At 32.3% G+C, this 10691-nt stretch overlaps 1 pseudogene; it reads left to right on the plus strand.

The window, feature by feature from the left end:
* Window positions 1-9785, plus strand: part of LOC115501838 — a 177552-nt pseudogene extending 167767 nt beyond the window's left edge.
* The last annotated feature ends 906 nt before the right edge of the window (window positions 9786-10691 follow it).

Here is a 10691-nt window from a genome sequence, read left to right on the forward strand (position 1 = left end):
TCTAGAAAAAGACCAGTTGTCACAAATATTAATATGCCCTTTGAATAGGCATATGAAAATAAAATGTAGTTTTGAAAGACTGGCTGTCACATCAACGTTGCTAAATTTGTTTTGCATAAGAAGATCTGACTGTTACTTTATTTCAAGTTGAACATTATTCTAAAAGAAAGTTTTCTGAATTCCAGCTTTAATATAGTTACTCTAATTATTCAAAAGATTTAGGTTTAATTTATAATACTTTAATATTGTAATTAATTAGAATTTTTGAAGTACATATTAATCATTTAAATGAGAAAATTACTGAACACATTCATTTAAAAAATATTTCAACTTACTACTAGTTTGTTATTTATTATTATCTGAAGTCTCCACTATTAAGATACAAGTCCAAATACTGTGAAGTCAACTTGACTAAGTGGAAAATATTTAGGATAAATTGCTGAATTTTTCTAGAACATAGATTTTCATAGTAGATTAAAATATGGTACCAGTATTAGGAAATTCAGTTGTTGAGCAGGTACAGTCATAATACAATATTAAATTTACTTTTGCAGTGCAACCACTCTACAAGTGGTTTGGCAGATTCATATAAATTTAAGCAACATTTATATACAACCCAGCAATCCCTTTTTTAGGTATTTATCCAACATAAATGAAACTTAATGTTCAAGCAAAAATCTTCCCAGAAAATTTATAGTAGTTAGACTCATTATTGCCAAATTATGGAAGGAAAAAGTAAATGAATAAGCAAATGTGATATATCCATATAATGAAGTATTTATTCAGCAATGATAAAGAACAACACCTTGATAGATGCAACAGCATAAATTTCAAATGCATTATGCTAGTGAAAAGCCATATTAAACAGGCTACCTTTAACATGATTTCAACTATATGATATTCTGGAAAAGGAAAAACAGTATGAACAACAACAAAAACACATAAAAACAGATCAGTGATTATTAGTAGTTAGAGGTGGGTGTAGGGATTGAAACACAGAGAGGCAGGCTGCAATATTTTGGAGTGATGGAAGGGTTCTGTATCTTCATTGAAGTGATAACTACACTTCTGAGTACTTTTACCAAGACTTACAGAGCTACCTCAAAAGTAATGAGTTTTACTTATATAAATTATACTCCAGGAAAAGAATATTGTCTTTTTCTAAAATTATCCTAATTGCCAAAATTTTCCTTTAAGAAAAAAATGCTACACTTGAAATATCTACATAATATATCAGTGTATATTTAAATGCCTTATTATTTTAACAAATTCAATTTAATATGTTATCAGATATTATACATTTTTTCTGATATGTAAAGATTTTAAAACCAATGAGTACATGTTTGTGGTCATTATATAAAAAGTAGTTACTATTGTCTAAGAGACCATGGGGTGGCACAGTGAGAAGAGCAGAATGTTTATAGTTAGAGACAAATGATTTAAGTCCCAATTCTGAGACATATTTGCTGTATAGCATTGAAAGAACCATTTTGCCTTTCTGAGACTCAGTTTCCCTTAAAAGGAGTTAAAATACTCACATTGATTTTTATAATAATTAAGCAAGATAATATAATCTAAGACTCAATAAAAATGTTTCCCCAAAACCACTTGCCCCCTTTTCTTTAAAATTGTTTTCTGAAGAGATTTTAAAATTCTATGAGTTTATAAGTTATTGGAAATGCTTCTGTATATCTTTTAAAAAGGCCTGGAATTATGGACAAACATAATAATATTTACTATGAAAGAGTCATTTGTAGCATAGTTTTTTCAAATAAAATATTAACCTTGACAAAATTTATTTTAGCTAACTGGTTTATCTTGGTAGGCTAATATAATTTAGCAGCTTTTGACTGCAAGGTGGTAACTGTAAAGTCTAAGTTTAGTAATGGAAATTTAAATATATGCTTTAAATAACTATCCACAATTGTAAGTGAACAGAGATTTCTGATGTCGATATTTTTTTTCTGAAACTACATTTTAAATTTTCTGTTACTTATTAAGAGAAAAAAGAGTCCCTAAAAATGACTAAATATTCACAATGTTTTAAGTGGAACTATAATATACTTTCTACAAGAATCTCACAAACTCTTTCTCCATTTCCGTTGCCTTGAGGAAAAGCTTTGAAGAAACAGGCAGCAAACTCAATGTAATACCTCTAGGACTGCATCCAGGGAATGTGAAATGCTAAAGAAGAAGAGAAGTGGTAGGAGGTAAAGTCAGGGAGATAGGAGAGAGAAAGGCTATATAGAGAGAGAACATGTTGGATTTTGGTGGTCATTTTAAATAATTTGGCTTTATCTCTTAGAGATACAAGAAGCCATTATATTGGAAGCATTTCAACAAAGGAGGGACACTGTTTATCATCTTGGCGGCTGTCATGTTAAGAATAGACTCTAGGGGAACAAATCAGAAAGACCTGTTAGGAAGCTATTAAAATAATTTAGGTGAGAGAGGGTGGTGCCTTGACCAGGAAGATTTACAAGATTAATCAATTACTGAGGGGAAACTACATGGAATAACTAATGAAAGGTTTTTTTAATGATCATATAAGGAAGTAGATGATGTGGGAGAATACATTCATAGGGGGAATCAAGAGGCTAGAGAAATATAAGACATGTAAATATAGGAATCATCATTAAATACTAGATGCTTCTATGCAGGTAAGTAACAAAAAGAAAAAAATAAGACAAAAATATGCAGAACATATTTCACAATGAGTGTCACTTCAGGAAACTTGCCTACCATAATTAAAAAGTGACACTCTTACCCACTAACATGGCTTCAGTCAGGTCAAGCTGTCCAAATGGCATGGCTCCCATCAATATTGCCAGATTCATGGGCTATGGGGGCCAATCCAAGATAGTTTTGAGGATTATTCTGAGGATAGAGAAAGTTATCAGGAAACAGTAGCAAAGTATGTTTTTCCCTGAAGATTTCCAGAGTGACTTTTGCAAAAACTTTCGAATGTCTGCGAAAATATACTGAACCATGTTCTGTTCTGTTTCTGAACAGTTTAAACCCCTTGAGACCTGTAGGAATTGCTAACAAGCTCTTAGCTGTCTCCATTGCACCATATCATTTTTAGAAAGACCAATTTGTTGCATCTCTGGGCAATGTACTCTACACAAATATCTCTATTTTATGTTTCGTTCTAATTTGTCTCAGCATAGCCTGTGAACTATTGAAGTTCTTTGGCCTCTATCAGGTAGAAATAGGAAAGTCAAGATGCTCTATTTCAAAAACATGATTTTCCTATTAGTTTCGAGCTGTTTCATATTCTGTTTTAGGAAGTTTTCTAGTGAAAGGTGAAGACTATTTATAGCTATTAAACTGCACAATTGTTGCAGCTGTTCATGGTTAATCTAGAGATTTAAAACAAGTGAGCTTTTTAATGTTTGTAATGTATTATAATTGTATGTAAACTATATCTCCGTTATTTCTGTAACTTTTCTATTTTTTAAACTCTTTAATGAAAAGTAAAATATGATCTAAAATTAATTATTTTTCCAAAAATTAATGAGGATGGAGGCATTCTATAACATAATATATGAACATCTTAAACCCTTTCATTAATATTAAAAGTGTAAGTGAATGAAATTCCTAGATCAAAAATAGTATTATGATAGAAAAACAAGAGAAACAAAAGAGCAAAAGAGTCAAGAATGAAGCAAAAATTTAAAAATGTAGAAAAGAAAAGAAAAGAAAAAATCAACAATGTAGAGATAAGACAGCTGATATAAAATTACTAGATAAAAATTATATTTTTTAGAAAATTTTCACAAAAAATACCAATAACTAGATAAAGAAAACATAAGTAATCAGAAAGGATAAGAGGGGAGTAATAATGAAAATTGAATACATATTTTTAAAAATCTTAACATTTTTCTGCAAAATATTTGAAAGATGAAATGGGAACTTTCTAGGAAACTATGATTTCAAAATTGACCCTACTCTAGGTGCAGGCACTGTGGAAAACTGTATGGAAAACTGTGGAAAACTGTAATTCTCTGATTCATAGGGGCACATGTACTCCAATGTTTATAGCAGCACTATCAATGATTTATTACAGTAAGAGGATAGAAAGAAAATCAGCAAAGGAGAAAGGCATATGAAAAAAACTCTAGATGAAAACAGGTACAAGTTTCCAAGAGTTCTCTTGCAGTGGACTCACACAGGCCATACTTAATTCCCTCAGCAACAAGTTTTGACAATGTTTGTGAAATCTTGTCGATCAGGAAAGCTCATCAGGGACTTAGTATCCAGGGTTTCCTAGACAGGCTGGTTACACATGTGCATTCTGCCCAGCATTTATCAAAATTCTAGACTCCTAGATGAAAATAAAGGAGTTAATGTAAACCCCATTGCTTGTGCAGAGAATTTAGGCAGTGAACCACTCATCCATTAAATCAATGGTGATCCTCCCAAAATCCAAGTTCCTAGATGCCAGCAAGGGTCACATTTATAGGCAGGTTTTTCAAAGAATAGCAATTTGGTCTGCTATGTTAACTCTTTTTACACACTATATTAACAGATAAGGAGAGAATTATCTAGTTGTTTCCAGAGATGATGGAAAGACATTTGCTCAATTTATAACTGTTCCTGGTGGAGGAAAAAAAAAACCTCAAGAAAATAATATTTGATATTTAATTTTTAACATAACCCACGTAATTATGTAATTTATATAATCTTAACCCTAAAACCAGAATCTTGCTAAATGCAGTAACATGAGTGATATTTCCAATAACATTGAAAAAAAAGGAAAAGTAAAGGGTATCCTACTCTTCACATTAATATTCAACACATTGTTGACTGTTAGCCAATTCAAAAGTCCAAAACAGAAAGCACTGGATCCAGATTGTTTCATTAGTGAATTCTACCAAAAAATTAAGGAATTATACTAATTCTCTACAATCTCTTTCAGGAAATAGAAGCAGAGGGACTACATGGATCTCATTGTTTGAGGCTAACATTACTCTGATACCAAAAGCAGACAAAAACACATTATAATAAAACTCTAGGTCAATATCTGTCATGAACAAGGATGTAAAAATTCTCAACAAAATATTAACAAATGGAATCCAACAATATGTAAAAAGAATTTTACACCATTACCAAATGGAACTTATCCTAGATATGTAAGGCTGGTTCGATATCTGAAAATCCATAACTGCGATCCTTAACATCAACTAAATGAAAAGAAAAATCACATGATCATATCAACATATGCAGAAGAATTATTTGACAGAACTAACAGCTGTTCATGAACATTACTCTCAGTAAACAAGGAAGAGAGGCATACCTTCCTCAATCTGATAAAGTTTATCTACAAAAAACCTATAGCTAACATCATAATTAATGCTAAGAAATTCAGTGTTCCTGCTAGTGCAATAAGACAAGAAAAGGAAACAAATGGTGTACTGATTTAACAGGAAGACATAAAACTGTCTTTGTAGTGACATGATTGTCTATGTAGAAATATGAAAAAAATGACAAAAAAACCTCAAGTTAGTAGGCTATTACAGTAAGGTTTCAGTACACAAAGTTAATATGCAAAATATTTTTCTATAGTGGGTGTCTGGGCGGCTCAGTCAGTTAAGCAATTGACTCAATTTCAGCTCAGGTCATGATCTCACAGTCATAAAATTGAGTCCTGCATCAGGTTCCACACTGAGTGTGGGACCTGCTTCAGGTTCTTTCTCTCCCTCTCTCTCTGCCCCTCCTCCACTCATGATTTTTTCTCTCTCTATCTCAAAAATAAAGAAATATTTAAAAATATATTTTTCTATATGCCATCAATGAACAAGTGCAATTTGAAATTAAAAGCAACACCATTTGCACCAAAAATGATATACTTATGAATAAGTCTAACAAAATATATATAAAATCAATATAAGGAAAACCCAAAAAGCTCTGATGAAGGAAATCAAAGAACTATAGAGATATAGTGCATGTTCATGGATAAGCATACACAATAATGTCAAGATGCCGGTTTTTCCAAACTTGATCTATAAATTTAATGCAATCCCAGTCAGAATATCAGAAAATTGTTTTGTGGATATAAAAAAAATGATTCTAAAGATTGTATGGAGAAGCAAAGGAACCAAAATAGCCAACATGATATTGAAGGAGAAGAACAGATAGAGGACTACGGTAAGGGGCTCCTGGGTAGCTCAGTTGGTTAAGCATCCAACTTCGGCTCAGGTCACGATCTCGCTGTTCATGAGTTTAAGCCCTGTGTCGGGCTCTGTGCTGACAGCTCAGAGCCTGGAGTCTGCTTCAGAATCTCTCTTTCCCTCTGTCTCTGCGCCTTCCCCACCCATTCTCTGTCTCTCTCTGTCTCTCGAAAATAAATAAATGTAAAAAAAAATTTTTTTAAAGCTACAGTAATCAAGAGAGTGTGGTATGTGTGGAAGAACAGATAAATAAAATTAGAACAGATTTTAGAGCTTAGAAAAAGAGCACCATAAATATAGTTAACTACTGTTTCACAAAGAAGCAAAGACAATACAGTGGATCAAAGGTATTTTTCCTTTCAATTTTGTGAACAAAAACTATTTAAAAAATAAAGTCTTAAAAAAATCTCCAAAAAGTAGGCAAAAACATAAACAAATTTATAAAAAATGCAGAGAGGGCCTTGCATACATGAAAAGTTATTTAATTTTTCATATATAAGGGAAATGTAAAATTTACACCGAGATATTTTTCACTTACAAGACTGGCAAAATTTAGATAAACTATGAGATATATAGGTAGATCAATAGATAGGTAGACAGATGATAGATACATACATACATACATACATACATACATACATACATAGAGATATTACAGCTCACTCTGTGGTAAGGCTGTGTGAGAAAAAAAGCACTCCTATGAATTACTGAGGCATGCCACATGCCTAAGGAAGGGAATTTGGTAATATCCAACTAATCAATGTATTTCCTTTGAACCCAGTAATCTCACGTCCACAAATTTAAATAGGAGATACAACTTTATAAAGTTGTATCTTTATTATAGTGCACAATTAAAAAAAATAAGCATACTTCATTTTCCTTCATCAGAGACTAATTAAAAAAATAAACATAAAAACTATTTTATGAATTTGAGCAAATATTTCAAATAAAAATTTAAATGAAATTGGACTATAAGAAAAGCACTTAAATATGATAAACTTTACCAAAATTTAATTGTACACATCATAATAAAAGCGAAGCACTAGTCACGAATATCAAAACCAGGAGTAAGATATTGGTACCTCTACTTAACACAATATTTTTAGCGTATTCTAAATATTCTAGCCAGTTTAGTAAGAATAGAAAATTGAATTAGTAATATAGATACCATATAAAAAGATAAGTTATTATTTTGAATAGCAGATACTTAGAGAACCTAAGCAACTGGATACAAATCAGACCTCAGATCACACAAATTTCTCTGTGCCTCCAACTACCCTGTCTGCTATTCTGAGGATACCAAAATATCTTCAAGGGATTTCTTATAACCTTCAGCAGTATTAATTAAATACACAAGATTGATGGAAATAAGGAGAAATCTCTGAACATGTGAAACAGGTGATAACGCTATGCCTAAAATCAAGAGTGGTCATTTGTTTTTCAAAACTAATAATAATTCCAAAATATTGTTTCAGTATAGCTACAACTGCATTTAAAGCTAAATCTTAAAAAAAAATTAAAATATTAGGTAATTAAAAATGCAACTTTTGTCTCAGTTTTCTGAATTTTTCAAAGAAGATTTTTAAAATAAATGTAGATTTCACATTGTAAAAATAATGAACTCTTCAGTTATAAATAAAATATGTATATTATTTTCACTGCAATATTTCTTAAATTAGATAACTTAAAAAAATTATGCTTTAGATAGCATAAAATAATAGGTCAAGTTTGTGCTAATTTGCACGTTTTATTATTAATGGTGAATAAGCAGCAATGTTCTTTACTTTCGTATCCTTTGGGATTGCGAATTATTTTTTAAGTTGTTTATTGTTATAGGTAGACAAATTAAATGCCAAATTACATTGCTCTAGTTATTTAAGTGTATTCATCCAAAATCAGTTGTACTTTCCTGGACAAATGAATTATGAAACCAAAGATTTGAATAGGCAAAATGACTTGCCTATTGTTCTACCTAATGATCAATATTATGTAAAATATATTTTATTTTGTTCATTGGGCACTTTTTGAATTTTTACCTCTTAGCTGTAGAGCATAAAAATGTTTCCTATTATATTAAAGTATGCAGATCTCTTTGGAATTAGATTCTTTAAACAATATGACATTTTAATGAGTATGACATATGAGCCCTTACAAGCCTGAATTTCAACAGATCAAGTTAAATTAAATAACAGAGACAGGTACCGTATGGTAAGCTACCTAGGAGAAATTACAGTATACTGCTATTCATATTGTAATGATTTTTTTTTTATGCTCACTGTTACAAGAAAAGAAGACAGAATAAGGAATCATTATGAACAAAGAAAAAAGCATGGTAGAGGACATTTTTAGATTCAACTAAATCTACCTCCTTTTGTGTTCTTTTAAGCATTTGTGAAAGGCTAATATGGCTAGAATATGGTAAAATCATAGTGAATATAAGAATCTTCTTGGTCTTTGTACCTCCAGTATTTCTTCTCATTACTGCCAGAATTATTTTATAAGATAGAAATCTACTTTAAAAATGCAGAAGACCTTTGTCTTGTTTTTAAGTAACCTTTCCTACCTCAATTGGTATGAATCTCTTCCTCAGCCCTTCTTATACCAGAATATGGACTCAAAACACTCCACACCCCCCTCATTTTCTGAAAAGGTCATGACTCAAGTCTTTGATTTTGCAGATTCTTCTTCTTAAGATGGCCTTTCCCATCTGCATTAGTTTCCAATTGCTGCTTTAACAAACTACCACCATAAATTTAATGGCTGAAAACAACACAAATTATTGTCTTAAAATTGCAGAGAAGGCTGAAATGGTTTGGTGGGGCTGTGAAACACTGGCACCTTCTGAGACTGTTACCTTGGACTTGTCTTTTCTTCTTTCATTCTCTTTTCCAAAGGTATAACCTTTCCTTTACCCCAAACCCTGGCCATGAACTTCTTGCTTGAGGACATTGAAAACTAACTGATTTGAAAATGGAAAACCAAGAACCAATTCTCAATATACCAAACAGGCTTTTATTTCAAAGGAGTTCATTTCAGAGGGAAAATGGGTCAAGCTTGAAAAGGCAATGGACGTGGATCCTACTGGTAAATGTAGAACTTGGGAACTGTAAAAAGTACAACCAGAAAAAGGGCAGTTGAATGATGGTATGGCAGTTATCTCACCCCTGAAAAGAACTTGTGATGAGTGCCTCATTCTGGGGAAACAGTTCTGACTGCCCATAGGAGGCTAATGCCTAGAATTACCCCCCAGTTCTCTTGGATGATCATGAAAACCCAGAATCAGCTACTCTTCTGGAGTTTGAGGATGAAACTGGCTGTGAAGCTGATGTTTTTCAATATTCTCCAGCTCTCTGTATGGATCCAGGTATGTCAAATTGTACACGCACTTCATCACAGTGACTTAATGGAGGTGATGCTGAAAATGTAAGACTCAAAGCAAATCCAGAGATGAAGAATTTGTGTAAGTGATGTCTTTGAAATGATCTGCTTAAGAGACTTGACACTCTGGTAGCTGAAGAACTTCTGACAGTGGATGCCAGAGTCAATCCCTATGTTCTGGTGCTGACACATGCAAACACAAAGCCATTTAAGGTATCCTTTTTGACATTTTAAGGCCAAGGAACAGTGGCCATGTTTTTGTAAACAAAATCACCAGACCACCTTCATTAAGAATTTTCATTCAGCTTAAGTTTAATATATATTTGAAATTATTTTTTTCACAAAATTAAAGCAGTGGAGAATGAAAAAAAAATCCACAAGTGGAGTGGTATCTGAAACAATGACAGACCATAAATATTAATTAGATCCTGGGAAAAAGCCAATAAAAGGTGAGGTCATGTTCAAGGACAAAGATTATTTGTCAAATCTGATTCAGTGCTAAGCTAGCATTGAGAACAGAACAGTTATGGGAAGTATTTTCGATGCTAGTAGACAAGGAGGTATATAGGCTCTGAAGTGAAAGGGAAGTTAATGTGAATGAGAGGCACCTGTGTCATTCTAGGATTATTGCCTAAAATTAAAGTTGATGAAGAATGGGAACAGGGCCCTATCATCAGCTTGGGTATAGGAAGGATACGCAGAAACTCATTTATTAAGACAGAGAGGTATTTTGCAGCTTGAGAGAATGGAAGAAGTCACAAGCATCTTCGGAAGGTATATAATAGTAAACGCATATTCCAAGCCTTCTCTTATGCATGGAAGCTGGCAACAATCTCAGGAAACATTAACCTATAATAGGAAGCCTTGAAGACAATTTAGACCTTTGAGATCCTAATTCATAAAAACAAACAAAACAAACAAAAACTACTTGATATGTATGACATCTGGAATTACCTCTTAGATTTAACACTTTTTTCTACTGATTTGTTCATTTAACACAGTATACCAGCTTACCATTCTTAGATGATTATTGACCACCAGACTTCATTTTTGAACGATTGAATCTCCCCTTCTAGGCATATTTGAACTTCACGGTAATTCACAGTTCCTACAATTGACTATAAATGGGCCAAGCCTCTA

Source organism: Lynx canadensis, chromosome A2 (genome assembly GCF_007474595.2).
Source record: "Lynx canadensis isolate LIC74 chromosome A2, mLynCan4.pri.v2, whole genome shotgun sequence".
Taxonomy (NCBI): Eukaryota; Metazoa; Chordata; class Mammalia; order Carnivora; family Felidae; genus Lynx; species Lynx canadensis.